Consider the following 24444-nt stretch of genomic DNA (forward strand, 5'->3'; position numbering starts at 1 on the left):
CTGGTGTTTCAACGGGGGCTGTTGCATGCCAGCTGACACAGAGATCTAGAAGAGTATAGGGCGCCTTCGCAGATTTCTACATTTCCCTAAGTTTTGGGGTAGATGGTGTGAGTTGAATGAGTTTTCACAACATCATAATGCTGTCCCATGAGAATCCATTTGACTGATATGCAGAGGGCTTGATGGTACATCTGTTTGAATCTCTACTGCTCATGAGTAAAGGTGAGGACTGTAGGCTGTGACGTATACAGGCTGACAAGGGTGTGTATATCATGCTTCACAATAACTTCTTTGTCTCTCCAGTAGACATATTATAATCATTCGACATCCTGCTACTGACACTGTGCGTATATGCATTTCATATGGTGAAGAACAAATGTATTTTAAAACAAAAAAAATTAACACACATGACAATGTATTTGACTTCTCACTCCTGTTTGGGTGCCAAGACGTGATGGGGCTGCAGCCCTCTTCGTGTATGGTGTTACAGAATGCAGTACACTTAATCTCCTAATCCTCTTTAACCATAATCTTTCTGACACAGAATGTAGGGGGACTTTGCTCCACATATTCTGCTTTTTCAAAATAGATTCAGACATCTTCTGAAATATACTGGCTAAACTGCAAAGAGTAAAAGCACTCTATATTGCACCTAATCTTGCGTAACTCCGGATTTACCTTTGGCAAAAATTTTCACGGCATAGTATTCTTCACAAAAACTTCAGAAAAACAAACTCAGATAACTGCAGAGTGAATCATTCACTATATAGATAGCTCCTCGTTCTGAGTTGATCAGATCGTTTGGCTTCGAGCAGGGTTTACGTGGGATGAAAAGGGGCGTGGTCACTGTAATTAAGTGCGTGGCTTAAAACACTTAAATCAAAAATCTGTGCTTAGCGTAGTGTTCTGCCCGACTGGTATTTTGCTGCTTCTGTCAATGCATCCATATATATAATACAACAAGCAAGATTATACTTACAACAAGCCAGGACTATTGGCTTTGTCCATGGTTGTTAGTTGCATAAGCAACAACTATGGATTTGTTGAATATAATATGACAATGATTCAGTTGAGAAATTATGAGACTGTGAAAGCACTTTAACGAGTCTCTAAGAAGTTACACCAAAGGCAGTGATGGGTGGCACTACTGCAGAGTTAAGATTTTTTTCTCCTTTTTTTTGTTCTTCACCCGGAGGGTGATGGCAAAAATGTAGAGCCCAATAGGGACCCGTCTCAGCACCTGCTTTTTAGAACAGCACCGGCGGGACCCGGCCCACTTAAAGCCCTGGCTTCGAGGTCATGTGTTACGCTGATGACACCAATCTTAACTGTATTAAGGTAAATAAATATACCGTCCAGCAGCTCACAGTGCACTTCAAATCAGTGTGTTTGCCTCGCCTGCCTGCAGGGTCCTCCTGGCAGGCGGGTGCCACACTCCAGCCTCGCTGCTGGCAAAGCTTCTTTGAAGAGAGAGCCCTGTCAGGGGCCAGAGTGGCCGGCCCCTGACAGCACCGGGGTGAACACGAATCAGCCGCCCGTTTGGCAGTGTCCCCACAATGACTTTGTGATGGGACATGGAGTGCTCAGTGCCAATAATAAGACAGGTTTAAGATTACAGCTCCTGATCGGCATCTCCAGGGTCGGAGATGTCCTGATTAAGGGGAGGGTGAAGTCCTTTGAAGAGTTGCAGAAGGAGTATGAGCTGGGGCCATCTGAGTTTTTCCGCTATATTCAGGTGCGTCACGCCCTCCGATCAGTCCTCATAGAGGGTGAGAAGGTGCCTGAGTCCTCTCCTTTGGAGGACCGGGTCCTTGATGGCCATATGCCCGAGAGCACGATCTCACTCATCTATAAGAAACTGATCAACGTCCGGGCGGATATGCTTCTGGGGTTGAGGGACCAGTGGGCTAGGGATGGCCTCGAGTTGGATGACGAGGATTGGCAGTCTGCTGTTTCATCTCCTAAGGAGGTTGCGATCCCGTCGCGTCTGAGGCTGGTGCAGCTTAAAATACTGCATCGAGTGTATGTGACGGGGCCAAGGCTGGTTCACATGGGATTCTCGGAGGACGGCCTATGCAGGAGGGGTTGTGGTATGGTGGGTACTTTCCTGCATATCATTTGGGAATGTGGTGTCATCACGGAATTTTGGAGGAGAGTCCATGCAGTGATGGGGGAGGTGACGGGCATTGCTATGCAGCCGGAAGCGCGGTGTTGTCTACTGAATGTCTGGGGGCCCACTGATCATAATGCGGCGCAGACCCAATGGGTGACTCTGGGCAACATGGTTGCTAAGAGAGATATCGCGCGATTGTGGGGCTCTGCGGGGCCCCCCACATTGACCGCGTGGAAAGAAAATATGGACTGGAGTATGTTAAGGGAAAAGACGGTCTATTGCGCTAGAGGCCGCCCCCGGAAGTGGCACGCCATATGGGGGCGGTGGAATCAATACAGGGGGGGAATATGTCTTGCCCCGGATCTGGATCCTCCCGAGGAACAGCTTTCCTCCTAACCTTCTTTCCAGCCCAGTATGGTTTATGGACTTTTTGGCCTCTACAGTCCCTCTTCTTCCTCTTTACTTTGTACTGTAACTGTTAGATGAGTGGGGTCCGGCCTCCCCTGGGGGGCTCATCATGGGCTTTCAGTGTTCTTGCCTTGCTGGGGTTTGTTGTGCGTTTTTGTGTTTAATTAAAATTGAACCTTTGCACTTCTCCTTTCATGGTACTGGGGATGCATCTCTGTTTCTATATATCGATGCTGCCGAACCTCCGGGTTGTCGGCTGAATAGCTGTGTCCTGACTTTTGAAAATAAAGGTTTAAAAAAAAAAAAAAAAAAAAAAAGATTACAGCTCCAACATTCCAATGCTCATCTGTGTTTCCTCCTTGTTTAATTTAATTCTGCCCTGTTCGGGTGGAGTGGTCTAATAAGTTTCACGGTCATTAACAATCATTACAGCCCTCGGCAGCAGGCTATATGCTGTATTAAATCATTCTCGTTGTGAGCAACTGTGAGCAGCTGGTGTTTAGAAAAGGCCTACCCAAACATCTATAGACATACTGAAGTAAGCTCTGTTTTTGCTTATATACTTGCTAAGCAATGTTGGTTGAAAGTCAGTGTGACGTGAAAGCCTAATGATTAAATTGAGAAGCTGTATAGCAGCAACTAAAGCTTTGAGACTCAAATTGTAATTGTCTCGTGTGGCCTTACTACAGCACAAGACTCCAAGGTGAAGAAGTTCCGCAGCTGCTGTCAGTTATTACTTTCTGATCGAACCTTCCAGCTGCAGATTCCTCACCATTTGATTAATCCTCAGGCGTCATACTAGATCTGGAAACTTTTCAGCAGTACCTCTGCACGCTGGTAGGTGGTGCCATGCTGCCCTGCACCACCACCTTTCCCCTCTTGAAATGACATGTGGAGCCTATGCACCACTCCCATGCGCTGATGTCCGTTCCTTTTCTTCCTAACAGTGTGCAAAGAATGTCTCCCCCTAAAATTCCAGGTTTTAAACCCTGTAGGGAGTGTCGCATGCAGATGTCTGTGAGAGATCCCCATCAGGTGTACCTGTGGTCGAGCCACAACTAGTAAGGTATGCAGTGACTGTATGTTGATGAACCTGAATGCCATCCAGGACCGCAAAGCTAAACTTTGCATCGCCAAGCATAAGAAGACTTCTCGCTGTGACCGCTCTGTGTCCAAGATTCGGTCCAAGATTCGGTCTTGATCCCGTTCCCACTCCAGGAGTTGCCGAAGCAGTTTGTGAGGCTGGTCTTCGTCGTAATCCAAATCGTCCAGCAAGTCTAAAAAGAAACCTAAGAAAACATAGTGGGACTCCATGCCCCCTTTTGCCACTCGCATTCACCTGAGTGGAAGCAGTGCCATAGATCTAGATCTCGTTCCCAGAAGTGGTCGACTTCAGAGTTGATCCTGCAATTGGTTCTAGCACAACCCAACTTTCCAGGACCATCTGCCACTCCACAAAAGATCAAAGCATTCTGCACAGTCTTGCTTGGCTCTGCGGCTTCATGCTAACTCCCTCTGGCGCACATTTGGCCCCAAGAGGCCCTCCACCTGGAGACAGCTGGTGAGCCTTTGACAATAGCTGCCTCTCTGAGTTTGTTACAATGTTTCTGTCCCTAGTCCTGACCCCACCTCTGGTGCTGCTGTCCGTGCTGGTCCATGGGACTTTGACGCCCGTACCGAATCCATCGACACTGGATAAGGAGCTTCCCATAGTACTGGCCAACTCTGAGACTGCGCTGGTCCTACCAAGTCCAACATCGTGTCCAACATCAGATGAGGCGCCATTTTCTCTGCTTGCTCTACCACCTCCACAAGGAAGAAAACACACCCTACATTCACTTTCTGGCACATACTCCGACAATGGTTATGATTAGGATGATGAGTTTGCTCAGCCCTACCAAGACTGGTACGATTACTTGCAGGAGGCTAGTGATCTTGATATTTTCCTAGAAACTGTACTTCTCTCACCCTCAGGACCAGCCACAGAGAATTCCGTTTCCTACGCCATGGTAGCGTATGGGGTAGCTTAGTTCCTGGACCTCCATCTCTCTGCAGTGGAAGTAAAGACAAATGTATTGACAGTTCTCCAGCCGGGGTAAATATCTTCTGAGCCCCTCCTGCCTTTTAACAAGGCCTTAGCAGACACCTTATTGGAGGGCATGAGCCAAACCTTGCCCTAGTCCACCAATCAACTGCCAAATTGCACAGCGCCATCACCCAGCCTTGGGCAGCAATCCTGCTTTTCTATCCTAGCACCCCTCCCCTGAAATGTTAACGGTCCAAGCACCCGTAAGTAAGACACACCCCAACTACTCCCCCAGACATAGTGTTAGAATGTGTTGAAACGTTTGGCAAACAAGTATTTTGATAGACCAGCTTGGTGTTCAGGTCTGTAAATGCCAGGTGCCTATTGTGGGTCTATTCCCACGTCCTTTGGGACTCTGTAGCTCAAGTCCTCCCAGGTGTCCCTGATGATCTCTGACCGGTCTTTGTCCAGGCCAATCATGATGGCCAGGATGTCACCAAGTTCACAATTCATTGTGGCTTTGGCACCACCAATTCTATTGGTCTGGCCTTGGTACCAGTGTTGCCATTCGCTACTATGCCTGTCTTTAGGATTTTTGTGCATTTATATTTTTATACATCCTTAACAATGTGCAGAATGTCGTTTTACACTTGATTTAACATGCACACACTGATATAATTATGTTGCTTTTAAAACAAGTTTTCTATTGCTTTCAAAACACGTTTTCTATGTTGTGTAGAAATGTCTTTCTTACCCTTGTTAGCTAGGCCTCAGTTTGGGCTGGCCTAGTAGCCATGTTTTCAAAATGGATGTCAACTGTGTCTTCCCCTGCACATTTCACTGTTTATTTCTGTAGCATTCAGTCAGGCAGAATAACATTTGTTTATTTCCATTGCCATTGTTCATGCTATTCTCGAATAATCTTCCCCGGCTCAGTCACAAAACTGCAACTTTTACTTCAAGATCTTCCCTCTAGCCTACTGTACCCTAATCTTTCCTTCTTGAAAGAATCTCTAGCGCAAGACTCGGTTCTTACAGCCTTTAAGAACGCTATTGTGGTCCCTCTGTTGAAAAAGCCAGGAGCTGATCCTTTACATCTTTCGAACTATCGCCCTATCTCTCTCCTGCCTTTCTTGGCTGAAATCTTAGAAACCCATGTTGCATGCTGCCTTTCTGGCTTTGTCGAACAATCAGACTACCTAGAGCCTCGCCAAGCGGGTTTTCGGCCTGCTCACTCTACGGAGTCTGTGATCCTTGCAGCATTGGACACCCTGAGAGCTAACTCAGATAAGAACATCCCTCAGGCCTTGGTGCTCCTGGATCTGTCGGCCGCTTTTGACACGGTCGATCACAAAATTTTGATGGACCGTGTAGCGCAGGCCGGCATACAGGGCCCCGCATTCAATTGGATAAAGTCCTTTCTTGAAGACAGGACACAGGCGGTCCGTCTTGGTTCTTTTACTGCCTCCAAGCTCTCCACCACATGCGGGGTGCCACAGGGCTCGTCGATGTCTCCACTCTTCTTCAACCTCTATCTAAAACCTCTGATCCACTCACTAAAAGATAGAAAGGTAACGACCTTTAACTATGCTGACGATCTTCAGCTTGTATTTACCTTGGACTCCCCTGACTCGGCCGCTGAATTTCAAGCCACCATGCTTCACATCCAGCGCTGGATGGACCTCAGTCACCTCAATTAACCAGGGCAAGACGGAACTAGTTCTGCCTGGGAAGAGCGAGACCCTGTGGGGCCACCTTTACTGACCGACTGAACTAGGTGTTCCCCCCCCCCCCCAACCCTTCATCCGCTGTGAAGAGTTTGGGGCTTACCTTTAACTCTGATATGTCACTCAAGGGACAAGTCGGAGCAGTGGTCTCTTCCTGTTTCCTCCAACTGCGTAAAATTCGCAAGATCGCCCACCTGCTATCTCACTCAGCACTTATACAAGTTGTGATCGCCTTGGTCCTCTCACGTCTCGACTTCTCTAATTCCATTTATCTTGGCCTGCCCCTGTTCCTGCTTAAACGTCTCCAACTAGTGCAGAACCAGGCCGCAAGATTAATCTTTAAACAACCTAACTGGCAATCCGCTAGACCTTGGCTATCTAAACTTCACTAGATTCCAATTGCCCAACGTACAGCTTTTAAGACAGGCTGTCTGATCTTTAAAGCACTGCACGGCAGGAGTCTTAAATTAATCAGCTGCACGATTGCTAAGCATGCCCCACTGCGTAACTTGCGCTCTGCCCATCTCCATTTACTAACTCTCCCCCCTCTTCAAGCGCAAACGTCGAGGTGGCTTCAGGTTCTCCTACCTCGCCCCTAAATTCTGGAATACTGTGGTAAATATTTTGTTACCGGTACTATTTTTTATGCGGTAAAGTCTATTAAGAACAACTCAGTAAAATGAGAGGCAGAATCCGTGGTATTAGAGGTTTTAAAAAGGCTTTATTCCTATACAAAGGAATACAATTCGAATTGTAGGCGTTCTATTCCATCACCACGAAAGTTCAGGAAGGAAGGGCATATATTATTGACAGGTAATCATTTTTATAGAAAAGGCATTACAGTGAAACAGATGTAGTAGGCGTAACAACTGATAAAACAAAATAAAATATGCATGCGTAACTAGAATAGGCGTAACTAGAAAACGTCATTATACATGATGTCACAAATGGGTGGATCCATAAGAGAATCCTGCAATGTCTGCAGAAATATTTGGCAGAGATGCGCGCGCAGCCGCATGACGTGTGATTGACGTGCAACGAGAGGGTGAAGGGGACTTGACATTTAGCTCTACATGTGCAGACAGAAGTCTGGGGTTATGTCAACCTAATCCCAAATCATATCTAATATCCTATGTTTGAAGAACTGTGTTATCCAAAAAGAGAGGTCTCTTAGGATAGAATCTTATTCTATACTGACTATACTGACTGTTAGTGCGTGTACAAGCGTCTAAGTATCTACACTAGATGCGAGGGGGTAGGAATATTCCATGGTAACAGGGCTATGAATTACTTGCATGAGGACAGCGAGGCCTGGCCCCTTTGCACGGTAGCTGGAGGAATGTTTACCTAAACTGCTAGACAGGAATGCATCGGATGAGGGGCGGAGGAAATAATCTTGAAGGTGAAATACAGTTTTTGGCAGGCGACGGGCTGGATCAGGCACCGTTAGCCGCGCAGGGAGTAAGACAAAGTTCATGGTCACAGATGCAGGCTCAGACTGGAGCTTTCAGAGAGAGAAGGCAGGAAAAGGCTTGATGACAGAATTCGGGCCTACTCGCCTGAATCTGTAAAATGTGGAAAGTGAACCACATAAAGTCGGTGGCCTTTCATACTTAGAAAAGGAATATCTGACCCATTCATGGTGGATCTGAAAGAGGACATGTTGACGGTGGACGCACATATATTTGCGTCTTCAAAACTGAAGCAGGAGGGAACATACATGTACTTATAGCATGTACATGGAGCCGTTGGGGTCTACGATAGGGGACATAACTGATCACAAAATTCATATTTCCTCATTCCCTCCTTGTCCCCTACGGACCCTCAGGAGATATCGATCTTCATCAATCCATCGATCTGTTCATATAGCATCATTTGTTCTTCTTTCTTCTTCCGGGATCTCGAACGAAAACTTGGATGTGGGATACACGAGGTGGCACACAGACCACAAATCGCTGGCCCACATTGTAGACATAAGCAGCAACTGAATAGTATGAGAAAGCCAATACCTAGGAAGGAGAGCATTCTCCATCTCCAGGCTGACAACACGCCCCAGAACCAACCGGACCAAGTCCAGGTGCCTGGACTCTGGTGTATCTGGCTTACAATCTTATGAAGGCGAGTTATGGCTTTATATACTGACGGCGAATTTTCTGGTATGAAAATGCAACAACTTGATCCGATGACCCTACAAGCTCCGCCCCTATCGGCCAGGATGACGTCAAGGACAAGACGATTTTGAAGCACAACAATCCGCATAGCAGACTGCTCTTCTGTTAAATTGCCTAAGGCGGAAATAGTTTCGTTCACTACTGCTTCAAGGGTTCTGGTTAGTCTACGTATCAGCTTACTATTAGTGACTGTACCTATATAGGGAAAGAAACCTTTATTGAAATCTGTGTATTTTTCCCATGCTGTTTCAGTGTAATCGACAATTGGGAGATCTCTCTGCTGTCTATTGTGTACTAAATGGGTATTTCTGTGATAATCAGGAGGGGCTAGGAAAACAGGTGGTAGAAGGAATGCTATGTAACAGGTACCATCCCAATCTAAAGGTAGACGTATATATGCGGTCTGGCCACATATAAAGTAGGAATGACGGGAAGCTCTAAATGTAGACTTGCCTTGATCACTGAATTTTATTACAGTGGTGCATTTACTATGGCCCATGTGTATGGAACCATTCTTTCTTATACATAATTCCCCTTTTACTGGGAATACTGACATGGCGGGCAAGATTGGTGCAGCTTCAGATTCAACGTTCAAGATCATGAGGTTAAGTGTAAAATTACCTAATCCATATACTTCATTTTCTAGATCAGTTCCTGTTCTTTTGGGAAGTCCCTCCTTGTTAGGGTAGCAGACTTTAAGCAAAACTAAGTTCAGGTTTCCCCATACCCAGTTGTCTTGATAAACTGCGGAATTTGAATCTAGGGAATTAATCAAACTAAACCATGCTCCACAGGAGCCATTGTGTGTGAACGGATCGGGAAAGAGGGGCAAAACTCCCTTATAGTTCTGATAGGGAGGGAGTCGGCCACATATCCAACAATTTGTGGCATTGCTGGTTTGATGGGAATGATGTAGCATACTAATGAAAGTGTTATTGCGCAGCGCAAATCTATAAGACAATTCATGTGGAGGTAATTCACTAAAAGAATGTTCTGCAGTTATATTATAAGCACGCTTAGGAATAGGGTAATACATGTGCAATAGGATGCTGACAACGATGATCAGAAGACTTAGAAAAAACAAAATTAATAATGTTACTGTGCAGTGACTACGAAATGATTTACAATACGCATGCTTCTTGAGCAGCATTTGATGATTTCTTTCTCTACTCCGGTCTAGAGGATACATGTCAGAGACAAATTCAACCGATTCACCTTGGAGAGGACTTAAACAATCAAATTGTCTGACTTACTAGACCTCAATTTTAGTTTATACAGTTCTGGTTGTGTTAATTCAGCCAAGGGAAGCTTTGAGTCTGTCTGTGAGGGAATACAGGGTGGAGTATCTACGCTGGATGGTAGTCCATAAAATTTCTTGATATGACTCGAGTGCAACCACCCTTTCCTTCCCTCGATTTTCACAGCTGTCCTTGTGGTGAGTAGAACCAACTTCGGTGACTTCCACCTAGGATCCAGTTGGGTCTTCCGGTCGAAATTCCTGACCAAAACCAGGTCACCAGGAACCACGTCATGGGGCTTCACCTCAGTATTGTCGGGAAAAGCTGCGGATACCTGTGAACGACAAGATTGTAGTGCAGACATCAAGGAAGCCAGGTAATCTGTCAGCATATTACAGTCAACGTCAGTTATTTTACGAGGTATAGGCGTCCCCCACATATTTGGTGGTCTACCGAAGATCACCTCATACGGGGATAGCCCTGTTCGAGAATGTGCTACCATTCTCATGTAAAAGAGCGCAACTGGTAAGGCTACTATCCAATCGACTCCTTTCTCTCTACATATTTTGGACAATCTAATTTTCAGAGTTTGATTATGGCGTTCCACGAGACCTGCCGCCTCGGGATGTCGGACACAGTGGAATCTCCATTGGTATCCTAATAGAAGGGAAACGTGTTTCATTAGTTCGGATGAGAACGGCTGGCCGTTATCTGAGTAGACAACACGTGGTAAACCGTACCGTGGGAAGAATTCTCGAACTAACTGTTTGGCAGTAGTCGGGGCAGTGTAATCTGAAACCGGGTATGCTTCTGTCCAACGGGAAAGAGCACAGACAACTACGAGAACATATTTGAATCCTCGACATCGTTCCATCTGGATATAATCCATCTGGAGGACTTCAAAAGCATGATCGGGAGTTTGGAATCCACCCTGTTCTACGGGGATGCTTTTACCTGGATTAAACTGACAACATATCATACAGGTACGGACTTTTTGTTTAGCTGCGGCTCGCAAGTGTTTGTTGAACCAAATGTGTTGAATGCTGTCTAGCATAGCTTTTTCTCCTAGGTGCGCTGGACTATGTATTGTGTTAATGATGACTTGGACCATTGAGTCGGGAAGAAACCATATAGATTTTTCCTTAGTCATCCATCCTTGATCTGTTTGGATCCCTCCTAATTCAGTCCATTTCTTTATTTCTTCTGGTGTAGCATGTGTCTGTATATCAATTACATCAAGGGCGGGATCCTTAACTGTCATGCAATGTGTTGGTGTCAGGACTATTGTCTTTGTCATGTCAGTTGTGAGAGTCTGATTCTGAGCAGTCTGTTTAGCTGTTCTGTCAGCTAGGTCATTACCCTGAGAAATAATATCGGTAACCTTTGTGTGGGCTTTGCATTTCATAATCGATATTGCAGTAGGTAGATGAATCGCGTCTAATAGGGCTTGAATGAGGGGTCCGTGTTGGATGTGGGCACCGTGAGAAGTTAAATAACCTCTCTCTCGCCACAGTACGCCGAAGTCATGGACGACTCCGAATGCATAACGTGAATCTGTGTATATGTTGACTTTTTTATTTGTGGCTTGAATACAGGCTTGTGTCAGAGCGATGAGCTCTGCTGCTTGAGCTGACAAAGTGTTAATACAATTTGTTTCAATGACTTCAGTGTCTGTTGTGACTGCGTAAGCGGCCACTAACTCTCCTGTACTTGTTCTCATACATGACCCATCTACATATAATGTCAAGTCTGGATCTGACAAAGGGATGTCTGTCAAGTCTTGTCTGGGTTTCGTCGTGATAGTAATGACTTCGACACAATCATGTGCCAATGGATCTGTTCCGCCTACTGGTAACAGTGTGGCAGGATTTAACGTATTACAACGTCTGATTTCTATGTGTGGCTGAAACAATGTTAATTCGTAACCGGTGAGTCTCGCTATAGTCAAGTGTTGTGTTTGTGTGCGGTTCAAGAGAACCTCTACTGCGTGTGGTACTTGTACTGTCAATTGATGTCCTAACACTATGGCATCGCTTTGTCTGATTGCTAAAGCTGTTGCTGCCACTGATTTCAGGCACGCTGGAAGAGCCTGAGCTACTGGATCTAATGTACTAGAGAAATAAGCACATGGTTTGTGTGATCCTGCTTGTTCATGAGTGAGTACTGACAAAGCAGTACCTTCGCGTTCTGTAACAAAGAGTGTAAACTGTTTACTGTAACATGGTGTTGCTAGGACAGGTGCTTGACATAAAGCTTTCTTTAAGCTTTCAAAGGCATGTGTATGTTCTGGAGTCCAAGGGAGGACAGTCGATGTGGCTGCCTCCTGTGTTGTCAACTGGATGAGTGGTTTTGCTAGAAATGCATATTGAGGGATCCACTGCCTACAGTATGAAGTGAGGCCTATAAAAGCCCGCACCTCCTTTTGTGTCTTGGGTGGTGGCATGTTGGCAATTAACTGGATGCGATCGGGTGTAAGCTGCCTTCCCTCCTTGGACAGCGAGTGCCCAAGATAAACGACTCGCTGGACACAGAATTGCAGCTTGGAAGGGGACACCTTGTGCCCCTTGTCAGCCAGAAATTTCAAAACTGTCAGTGACGCTTTTTCACATTCAGGTTCGCTTCGGGCGGTGATCAGCAGATCATCGACATATTGAAGCAAGGCAGTGTTAACTGGCATGTGGATACTGTCAAGTTCTCGTTTCAGTGCTTGGCTATAGATGCTGGGGCTTTCTGTAAATCCTTGAGGTGCGCGTGTGAATTTAAAACTTCGTCCATTTAAACTAAAACCGAAAAGATATTGACTTTCCGGATCTATTGGGGCGCTAAAGAAAGCATTCTTGAGATCAATTACAGTGAAAAACGTTGCTTCTGAGTCAATAGCTGTGAGTAATGAAGAGATATCTGGGACCACAGGGTATTGTGGTACAATACATTTATTTAATTCGCGCAGATCAGTAACCAATCGATATACTGGTGGTGCTTTTGGATCCGTTCTTTTAAGGATCGGAATTATCGGGGAATTACATACATTGGAGTCAGTTTCCACAACCACTCCTTGGGCAATAAGCTCGTCAATGATTTGCAGTAAAGCCACTACAGCATCTGGAGGTAACTTGTATTGTCGCATTCGTGGTAGTACCACTCCTGTCTTTAGTGTGACTCGATATGGTGTAATGTTCATGCAACCAACATCAGTGGGGCCTTGTGCCCATAACTGTGTAGGTAAATTCTGCAGTCGGTGATCCATGTCTCTGGATACGTAGTGACCTTTAAAGTCACGTAAAAATAGTCGTACTCCTTCCGGAGAACAACATATTATGGCTCCTAGAGCTTTCAATGTTTTTATACCTAACAAGTTTTCTGGACATGATTTGGTAAGCAATAAATCGGTAGTACGTGTTAATGGACCGACTGTAAGTGGAAGAGGTTGTGTTACGTCATTTATTATCGGTTTTCCTGAGAATCCAAGGGAAATATTTTGTGAGCCTGAGAGGGGTGCCCCTGGAACTTCACTGCGTCTTATAGTTGTTCTGCTTGCCCCTGTATCAAGTAAAAACTTTCTGTCTTCCCCTAATAGTTCACTATGTACATAAGGTCCCTCTTGGTCTACAGGAACCTCTATAAGGGGTAAGCCAACTTCCCTCTCTAGGCTATCTCATGAGTATCGCTGATAATCGGGATAATCTGTTTGTGCATACTGATACATTTGTTGTGTTGTTGCTTGAGTTGCAGCAATAGGCTGCGCTTGTGGTGGTGCTACGATCTGTTGTGGAGCTGCCTGTTGCGGAGCTAATTGTTGCGGAGCTAACCTAGGTTGTGCATTCTGAGGGATTTGTTGTTGATTCTGATCCTGTCTAGGTGGACGTGGTCTCTCATGCGTTCTACCTGTGGCAATATTATGTTTCAGGACTGGACAATCGTGTATATAATGACCTAGTTGTTTACAATAGTTGCATGTCCCTTTCGCAGGACTTGCGGAATCACCCTTTTGATGACTATCGGCTGGAACTGATTGTGCTACAAGCATTTTCATTTTCGTATCTTTCATACGTCTTTGTTCGTGTTCTTGTTCTTCTCTAATTCTATTGTGGTGATATTGTAACATCTGTAGCCTCTGTGATGGGGTATTACCTTGCCAGGTACTTTCGAATTTCAATACTCTATTCTTGACTTGTAGCAGAGAATTTTCAACTAATTTTGTCACAAACAGATGTGGATATGACTCACTACTGGCTTTTATGCCACTATTTATACTAAAACATTTTTCAAATCGGGAATAGAAATCACTAGTGTCTTCATCTGGTTTTTGTTTACAGGCTGAGATTGCACCCCAGTCTTCCTTTTTCGTAGTTAATAAACGTGGCAGTACCTGTATTAGTAATCCTGCTAGTGCTGTAGTCTTTTCCCCAAGCCCTGCTCCTGCAGCTCGGGCCTTTTCTTCGTTTTCCAACGCTGTCCAATCTATCTTTTGGTCTCCCACCTCCCATTCTTTTTCTTTGAGTTTCTCATAAACACCGGCGGGTAATAGGACTTTTAATATTTTCATAATATCGGGGTAGGTATACTCTCCCATGAGTAACATGTCTTTTATCTCACGGTGGAAACCTGCTGGGTCCTTGTCATGGCTGGGTACTACTTTCTTCATTTCTAATAATTCCAGTTTAGTTATAGGCGTGTACACAAACACGCGTGTGAAATTATCACCGGCACCTCTAATTGGGTGTACTTCGCGTAACGGATTCGGTCTATCTATGTGATACATTTTTCTTCCCATGATGGGAACTGGAACGTGTTCTGTGCATACGAAATTTAAATATTGGTTTCGGGATTCCAGAATTTCCTTAATCAAATCAGTACCTGACCCTCTCCATATATTCGTGAGTAGCTCTGTTAATATGTCAGGTAAGGGTCCTGGATCGGAGTGTTGGCCTTTATATAATATAAGGAGGTGTTGAATCATGTATATACTAGCTAAACGCTGTTCATATGGGTCTAGATTCAGAAACGTGTGTGCAAGTACATCGTCATTGTATTCGCCGGGACTGTCAGCCCATTGTACTGCTGACCTGGCTAATTCTTGTTCGTCCATGGAATCAAGCACGTGGTATCCCCTTCGATCTCGGAGTAATTTATCAGTGGCTTGGAATAAGTGTTCAGGGGATTTTGTATTTAGCATAGGGTTTGGAAGATGTCTATTCTGGACGTATTGGACGTATGGGGTCGTTGAAACCTCTGGTATTATTATGGGATCTTCCTTTACCTACATAAGCTATCGTGTCTAATTGCTCTGGTTCTTGCTCCTCCTCCTCTCTGTTTAGGTCAGTGGCGTCCACCTCTAATCTTTCTTCGTGTATTCGTTCTACTTCTTTGCGGATCTTTCGGTACATAGCTACTATACATAACTGTTTATCATGTCTCCCTTCTGATATATTCTGGCCCCAGGTGACAAGTTTTTGCATTTCTTCCGGATTTACCCCAGGCCGGTCTTGATTTCTGATTACACAGTTTATGAGGAAACGTAACAGTTGTCCCTGTACCTCCGCTTTCTGGTACTCCATGGCTCTGCTAATACTTTCAGGACCTCGTCCTGATTGGACAAAATGATATATATTTTCTAAATGTGTAGCCATTCCTGGTAGCTTCGTTAAATATATTGCAGCTCGTCGAATACGTAATGATGACAGCAGCATTTCGTCCCGTTTACCGGGTACAGGATCATATCTACAATCTACTAGAAGTTCCTTGAGCATGTCGGGAGTTGCTAGTTTGGGCGTACGTTGGTGTGCTAATTCTCTAAGGGAAAATTTATTTCCTCTCGGTGGCGTAGAAAAAATGTCTGTCGTACCTCCTGTAGCACCATCTGGGGTGCTGGACGTGAAAGGATTTGTTGAAGGTGAGACAGCAACTGTCGTTGCGGGAAAAACGGTAGAAACAGATGTGCTTGTCGGAATGGGTGTCCGAGCTTGTTGTTGTGGAGGTACAGACGGAGGATCTTGGCGATGAGCATCATCGGTAAGCGGTCTATGTGGTGCGGTATTAGCATACTCGGGAGCTGCGTCATCTAAATAAGAGGAAAGGAAAACATCTTCTGCGGTTCTGGGATGCCCCTTGGGATGTGCTTTTATCGGAAACAATGGAGGTGGCAAGTCTTTTGGTATTTCCGGAGTAGCCTTAGGTAACCCTTCGGCCAGAAGTGGATACATACCATTCATAAGAGCATTTCTTTGTCTATCTACTTGTTCTGATTTTACTCGGGTACCTTCCTCAAGTAATAGATTTTCTCGGGTTTTATTGGAATTCTCTCTACCTTTCTCTTCCTGTCTGAGTGCTTTTTCCGTACGTCTATATGATTCTTTACGCCATAATTCAATGGCATCTTTCTGTGACTGTCTGGCTTTCTTTTTCCATAATTCTTCTTCTACTCGCATGATGCAATCTGCATCCCAGGTCCCCGCTGCGGGCCATCTCTGACTCTCTGGTAATTCTTTGGTGTAGTCCACCCATAAATCAAGAAATAATACGGCATCTAGGCCATGCTTATGATACATAAAGTACCCTGGAGTGTCCCTTGGTGGGATGGGAACAGCTTCTTCGAGTACACCTTTTCTAGTTTTGATCTGTCTTAGTTTCGAAAAGAGCGGCATTTTTAGACCTTATTACTAGAACACACTTTATACAAAAAAACACAATAATGAACAGTCATTCACACCACAATGTATAGAACGTATTTAAAACATTTAACACTTAACAGTTTTACGAACAATGATAACTAATAGAAAACTAGTTACTGACATAATACTGACACTAGATAATACTTATTTATATTTATTTATATGCAAAACATACTATATATACTGCTAAACAGTACAGATACACTGCTAAAACAGTGCAGACCGGATTTGTGTACCCAAACCCGTCTTGACCGGCACAGACTATGTGCACGTAAAATGCCTCCCCGGTAATGGTACTCACCGGGTAGCTCGGAACGGAAGGCCTCGGAACGGAACTGAAACTGGACTGGACTGGACTCGACTCGACTGGACTCGGAACTTCGGAACCTGGCGGGTCTCTGTATACCTCGGATCTTGCTCTCTCAGCTAGGCTCTGGTCGGGATACTTCGCACTTCTCACCGCCTCGTCTGGGTGTTGATCGCAGCCTCAGTCGTCCCCGCTTGGCCGGAGGGAGATACAGGAAATCCTGCAGATACGCGTTTTTGTCCGTTCAGCTGTGGCAGGAGACCGGGCCTGCAACGCACCGCCGGCGCGTGAGATGAGAAAGTGTTCCTGTTCGGGCGCCAATTTATGTGGTAAATATTTCGTTACCGGTACTATTTTTTATGCGGTAAAGTCTATTAAGAACAACTCAGTAAAATGAGAGGCAGAATCCGTGGTATTAGAGGTTTTAAAAAGGCTTTATTCCTATACAAAGGAATACAATTCGAATTGTAGGCGTTCTATTCCATCACCACGAAAGTTCAGGAAGGAAGGGCATATATTATTGACAGGTAATCATTTTTATAGAAAAGGCATTACAGTGAAACAGATGTAGTAGGCGTAACAACTGATAAAACAAAATAAAATATGCATGCGTAACTAGAATAGGCGTAACTAGAAAACGTCATTATACATGATGTCACAAATGGGTGGATCCATAAGAGAATCCTGCAATGTCAGCAGAAATATTTGGCAGAGATGCGCGCGCAGCCGCATGACGTGTGATTGACGTGCAACGAGAGGGTGAAGGGGACTTGACATTTAGCTCTACATGTGGAGACAGAAGTCTGGGGTTATGTCAACCTAATCCCAAATCATATCTAATATCCTATGTTTGAAGAACTGTGTTATCCAAAAAGAGAGGTCTCTTAGGATAGAATCTTATTCTATACTGACTATACTGACTGTTAGTGCGTGTACAAGCGTCTAAGTGTCTACACTAGATGCGAGGGGGTAGGAATATTCCATGGTAACAGGGCTATGAATTACTTGCATGAGGACAGCGAGGCCTGGCCCCTTTGCACGGTAGCTGGAGGAATGTTTACCTAAACTGCTAGACAGGAATGCATCGGATGAGGGGCGGAGGAAATAATCTTGAAGGTGAAATACAGTTTTTGGCAGGCGACGGGCTGGATCAGGCACCGTTAGCCGCGCAGGGAGTAAGACAAAGTTCATGGTCACAGATGCAGGCTCAGACTGGAGCTTTCAGAGAGAGAAGGCAGGAAAAGGCTTGATGACAGAATTCGGGCCTACTCGCCTGAATCTGTAAAATGTGGAAAGTGAACCACATAAAGTCGGTGGCCTTTCATACTTAGAAAAGGAATATCTGACCCATTCATGGTGGATCTGAAAGAGGACATGTTGACGGTGGACGCACATATATTTGCGTCTTCAAAACTGAAGCAGGAGGGAACATACATGTACTTATAGCATGTACATGGAGCCGTTGGGGTCTACGATAGGGTACATAACTGATCACAAAATTCATATTTCCTCAATACTCTACCTCTAGCAATCAGGAGCTGTGATAATCTGTTGAGTTTTAGACAGGCGCTCAAAACTTGGCTATTGGAGCAAGCTTATGCAGGAGTCCTTACGCTGTAACATTACTCAAGTTTAGCACCATGAAACCTTTCGGTGACCGTGCGCTCTTATAAGTTCCTGATAACATAACATAACAAATAGCTTGTTGATGTTCATGTATCTAGTTTGTTCCACCATCTCTGGATAACATTCGCTTAGAGTATTCAGAATAATTATTCATGTAGTGGGATAGTGCTTTTGTGTTAAGGCACTATGTCGCTTAATTGGCCTGTTCTCTGATTTACTGAGAAAGTAGCATATTTTGTCAAGCCACGATGATTCTGCAGTTTTACTAATTTCATATGCGGCAATAATGTATACAACCCCTAGATTTTGGGGGCGAGCCAGAAGACTTTCCTGAAGACTTAGATGCTGTTAGGGATGCTGTTCGTTTCTCTATTGCTGCCCACTTGGTACTTAAAATATTTTTGATCCTGCACTGCTCAGTAATGCTCTTTTTGCTGAAAAACCTTTATGGCAATTATCCTGTACCGCACCTTTGAATTCTTGTAAAAAATCTTTTAAACTGTTCAGCTGATCTAGTTCTCAGTTATTGATTTTTTTTTTTCAGTTTACCGTTTTCTGATATTGTTGATGTGCTGGGTGGTGCCTTACCTTGAGGACACAGTGCATCATGAAGTTGAGGTTTAAAACTGTCTCTGATTCATCGCATCGTGGATGTTCTGTTGAGATAAAGGTTTGGGTAGTTGCAGGATCCTTCGTGCCCAGATCTGGCTACGCACCGCCATTGTTTTCAGGTGATGTCCATTCGTTCCTCATGGGCATGCTGTTCGATGGGGACTTGCCTGTCTGGGGACAAAGCGGACTCTGCTCCCTAGTGGTTCAAGGAGAGTAAGGCTACGGCACGCTCCTTGAGCTCATCTGCCCTGCATCGCTAGCTTCATTAGCCCCAACGCACCTTTCACGGTTTTGCAGAGGTACCCCATACTTCTAGCTAATCCAACCTAAGCATGGCGGCCAGCAGTTTTGCAGCTGTGGTGCCCACGGCCCCCGCGGTCAAGGTCAACGAGCTTCCCAGTCCACTCTACCCCTTCAAATCCACCTTCAAACCCCCTTTAGCCTGCCCTTGGCAGAGCACGGCCACCTGGAGCTAGGCAGGGTCTGACAATTCCTGTAGGGAGGCAGGATCCAACAATTCATGCCAGGTTGACTGGCCACAGCATCAGACAAATGGGTCCTGCTAATTATTCTGAAGGGCTATGCCCTCGCTCTCTGTCCCGCCAAACCTTCCATCTTCGTCCCAGCATCTGGCGAAGGGCCATCTTTCCGTTTTGCGTCAGAAAGTGCAAGCCCTTTTTGCCAAAGGGGCTATCGAGAGGGTGCCTATGGCAGAAGTAGGACGTAGTTACTACTTCCTGGTGACCAAAAAGGATGGAGGCCTCCGGCCTATTTTAGACCTGTGCCCTCAACACCTTCCTCCGAAAGGAGAATTTCAAAATACTCACATTGTCCCTGGTCTTGTCTGCTCTGGATGCTAGAGACTGGATGGTGGCACTGGGCCTGCAGAACGGCTATTTAATTTTACCTGTCCTGCTGACCCACCTGTGTTAACTGTGATTTGTGGTGGGACAGGAGTATTCCAGTTCACTGTGCTCCCCTTTGGTCTCACAAGTGCTCCTCAGGTGTTCAGTGGTGGCAGTACATTTTCAGAGCTCAGTGGTGGGTGTCGTTTCAAACCTGGCTACTGAAGGCAGGCTTGCCCCATGCTGTTGTCAACCACCTCCAGACTACAGTGAGCTTTCTATAATCCTTTGGGCTCACAATTAGCGTGCCAAAGTCATGTCTGACTCCTTCTCAGACGCTCCCCTTCATCGTAGCCATTGTGGACACTGTTTGGTTTTGTGCTTTTCTCCTGGAAAAAGAGCTTATGGTACTGCAACAAAAAGGGCGGGGTGAGTTAGTCACGGACCCTGTGTCAGGAGGCCCTGCGCCTCTGGAACTGGCTGGACCACCAAGGTGGACAGTCTCAAAAGAAACTGATGTCTTCTCGTGGGAGTGGTGCCTGTATAGACTCCACTGATAATTTATGGCCGGAACAGAGTGGATGTGGATCCGCACAGTGTGCAGGGGTACTGCTGAAAAGTGTATGGATCCAGTCTGATGCCTGGAGAATATTTTAAAGGTGAGGAATCTGCTTTTAGGTAAAGTCTCCACCAAAAAGAGTGTTACCAAAGGCAAGACACCTGTTCTTGATGACCACAGCCTGAACCTTCCATGGCTTACCATTATTAAGTTTTGTAGCCTTGTGCTGTAGAGTGGTATTGACTTCTGAAGACAGTGTTAATCACTGTTAAGAGCCTGCCTTGTAAGAATGGGTGTATGGGTGTAGACTGCTGCACCTGATAGGAAGGGCTATGAGCAGCATGTGAGGAAAAAGTGGAACCTGACAATGTGATCTCACCCAACATATCCGTTTACTGTCTCTCTGCTTCATAATGCTCCACCTGAACCTTGAATGCAGGCAAACTGTAGTTGGTGCCAGCATTTTCAGCTTGCTGACTGGCTGAGATATTTCAAGAGTTCTTATACGGAGTTCTGATTTAAGTGTTATTGACCTCTGTTTGGGCCTTAATGAGTTGTTATGGCTCTCTCCAGCTTGTGCTAACTTATATTACTAACCCGTCCCACAGTTCAGGGTCGGTGCCAAGGACGATGATTATGAGTGAAAGTGTCATTAGCAGCCACCAACTGTCCATTTTGTTTGTTATTGCCATTGAACTGAGAACGTAGGCAAACAGTAGTTACTGCCAGCATTAGAAGTGTTCTGATTGGCTGAGACAAGCTCACGGTTCGGTACACAGTGTCGAAAACGATTTATTATGCTTTTCCTTTCAAACCTGTTACTTTGTATCATATTTTGTAAATACGGCCTTTGTGTGCTAAATATTTTTTTTTACATTTCCTCTCCAGAATAGTTGAACTTTATTGGTCTTCATTCAGTCGGCCCGGCAATTGATTCCAGTTACTAAACAACTTTTCCACTCGGCTTGCACAAAATAAACAGGTAAGCAAATCCCATTGTGCCATTATAAATCTCATTTTTTTTATCACTGGCATAAGCTGTGTAGTCTCATTCTTATTTCATCTATTGCTTCCATACTCACGCTTTACTGATTGCTTGATTGAATAGCAGACTCGCAAGAGACCACTTTAGCTTTTTGTCGGAGATCACATTGTATCTATACTTTAACATATACTTAAAAGGGGTTTTAGCCAAAATGTGGTCAGCATTTGACGGCTTTCTTATCTATCCCGATTCCCTGCCCCTTATTCAATCAATTGGCTTTCCTACTTAGTCCCACGCATGTAGAATTTCTGATAGGAAACTATATTTGTCAGGTTTTCGTTTCATTTCAATTCAAGCACTCTCTGGGAGTTCATCACTTTCCGCCATCTCTCCCCAGCCTCTTTGCCGCCAGCTCACGCTCCTCCTTCTTCCTCTCCACACTTATCTGGTTCGCTCCTTCCTTCCCATTCCACACTAAAGTTGTATTTTTTTATTGATTTTATAAGGGCCTAGCAGATGTACAGTTCTATTGAGCTCCTCGCTTCTGTCCATTTATGCAGTATACCGCCCATACTTTATTTCTTACTTTATTATTTGTATATGACATTGACCACCTTGTAATGGTAAATGAATGTTAAAGTATGACGGGAAAAACCAAGATGGCCGCTAGTGTGTCAGCATGCATGGGCATGCTCAGGCAGCCATCTTTATATGTTTTTTTGTTTTTCTTTTTCAAAGACGGGTTGCCCATGCCTGAGCAAATCATTTTGGAATGCTTTTTGGTGTTACTTTCTTAGTATTGATTTTGTTCCATTCCAAGTATCCCATTTTGGCATCCCATGTGAGCACGTCGTATGCCTATGTGCTAAGACACCTGCAGCCATCTTGGACATTTTTGTTGTTGTACTTTATTATTAATAAACCAATCAAAGATGGCAGACAGCTATTTTCGTACGTAAATTATAAACAAACTACAAGCAGTGACAGAAGCAAACCAGTATTGTCAAAGCCAATAGTTTTGCTCCTGAGTTTTTACAGGCAAGACCCAATGGCTTTTAAAATGGTTGTTTTTGGATTTTGTTTTATATGAAGATGAGTGCAGATCTGAACCAGTCCACACACTCACAAAAGTGAGTAATAGATTGACAATTCATTTTATCAAAGGAATTAAAAAAAAATACAATTACACTCAACAGTCCTGAAATATGAAAGTAACATTTCACATGGCGGTTCGGTGACATGCACTATACAACCAAAGACCCATAGGTCCCACTACTCATCCTTGTTGAATTTATATTGACGTAAAGAGTGCTGGGTTGTATGATGGGAGCTGTGGTTAGTCAGCGTTTCATGTCTGTCAGTTTTTCTGGATGAGTGCCATTCATATTAGATTTCGGTTTTAAATATGCAGTGGCTTTGGTGCAAGTGTTGCCATTTGAGGTCCCTAGGATAGTGCCTTCAATTTTTCACTCACTTTTCTCTTCAAATTTTATGATTGCATGAGGATCCCAGACTTGATTTGTGGTTTATATTCTTAACATTGTGCTATGTGCTTGGCCCTTGTTCTGTGTGTTGTCTAGCATTTGGGAGGGGGGTTCACTATGAATACATACGTTGCCTAGTAGAACATCAGTAGACTATCAGCTGTTTTACTTGGTGAGATGGCTGATCTAGTGTTTAAAGCGTTCCTTCATAAGCATTCTAGCAAGTCGGGGCTACCACCTATAAAATCATAGTCGAACCATTTCAATAGAAGGTGGGTTCTGGCTGCTTGCCACTCAAAATTTGTTATGCCCTGCTTTCATTAACTTGGCTTTTCTGTTAAGTGCGCTTCAGGTTGGCGTGCCTAAGTGCCGCTGAAGACTAGTAAATAATGGATAAGTCAACTAGAATAGAGGTTCTGGTTGGGGTTTGATCATTTCTCAGCGTTTGTAGTGTATATTTTTATTTTGCTCTTAATATATAAAAACATTTTGGTGGATATCTTCTGAGAGCTTGGCACTGTTACAAGTGCCGGCTCTGCCAGGGCACCATATAGGATGACTGTGTGATTGTTTTGTCAGATTTTAAAATGAGTTTCCTTGGCATGATTCCATTATTTTGGATCACAGTTGAAAGACATACAGTGTTAAAGTGTACTGGTCCGGTCTGGCACCTGGCGAAGGTTTGCAGGGCGATGACTCTGCAGGAACCATTGAGTTAAGGTTCTTCAATTTCTACCCCGCAGCCTAAATCGCAGGCAGACAGTATCCGACTATCCCCTTCCTGCGGGGACTATTCATGCCACATTTCTATAGTTAACCCTTTGCTACCTATTTCAGCCATTTCACGTATGACAGTGAAGCAATAATGAGGTAGTGAAACAGTGACGTCAGACATTACCGATATTACAACTGTGCTCCTCCTTCCTTGCCAAATCTTGCTCACTATACAAAGGGGGGCATTAGCAAACTTACTGACCAAAAGTGAAGATGCTATTTTTGCTCATTGTTTCCTACTGCTCTTGAATTCCTTTGTTTCCAGGTGTAAAACATTTAGATGATCAAAATGTAGAATAATGTCAATAAGATTGAGGTTGTGATTCCAGATTGTGCAGAGTTCAAGTTGGAAAATGTACATAATTGTGCTAAGTGTTATTTTCCTATATCTTTATTACATCTGTTTTTACTTTGTTCCAATGCAGAGATGTCGGTGGTAAATCAGTTTTCAAGAATGGCACAAAAATACATACCGCTGTAGTGCTACACTTTATTATTTGACGCATGTATTGTTTTAAAATACTATGAGCAGTCATACTGCCAGATAGCTACTTAATGAGGGAGACTTGCAGAGTTTATGCCTAGCTCCTGACATTGTCTGTACCTCTCCGGCACATGTGCCATCAACCCATTGTTGAGGTTAAAAGAGCACATGGATCTGAAAGCCATATGATGACTGGTCTTGACATTGTTTGGTTTGTCACATGAAAAACGCCTTTAAGGATAAAAGTATTGAACTTTAAGCCTTTCAGTTGCTTTTTGTACTATCTTCAAGGGACTTAACAGTTTGCGTGGGATTAAAGCTATTGTTCAGGTTAGATCTTGAGGTACCCCTAAAGTTCTTTTTTTTTTGTTATCATTAAAGCTTCTGTGATGCATATGTTTTGTACCAGTGCAT

At 44.4% G+C, this 24444-nt stretch overlaps 1 protein-coding gene across 1 annotated transcript in view; it reads left to right on the forward strand.

The window, feature by feature from the left end:
* Positions 1-24444, forward strand: part of BBS2 (Bardet-Biedl syndrome 2) — a 263238-nt gene that overhangs the window by 25592 nt on the left and 213202 nt on the right. Inside the window, exon 3 of the mRNA XM_085638719.1 lies at positions 21192-21285. The gene's annotated coding sequence lies outside the window, so the exon portion shown is untranslated. The remainder of the gene's footprint in view (positions 1-21191; positions 21286-24444) is intronic.

This window comes from Triturus cristatus, chromosome 12, assembly GCF_964204655.1.
Source record: "Triturus cristatus chromosome 12, aTriCri1.1, whole genome shotgun sequence".
Taxonomy (NCBI): domain Eukaryota; kingdom Metazoa; phylum Chordata; class Amphibia; order Caudata; family Salamandridae; genus Triturus; species Triturus cristatus.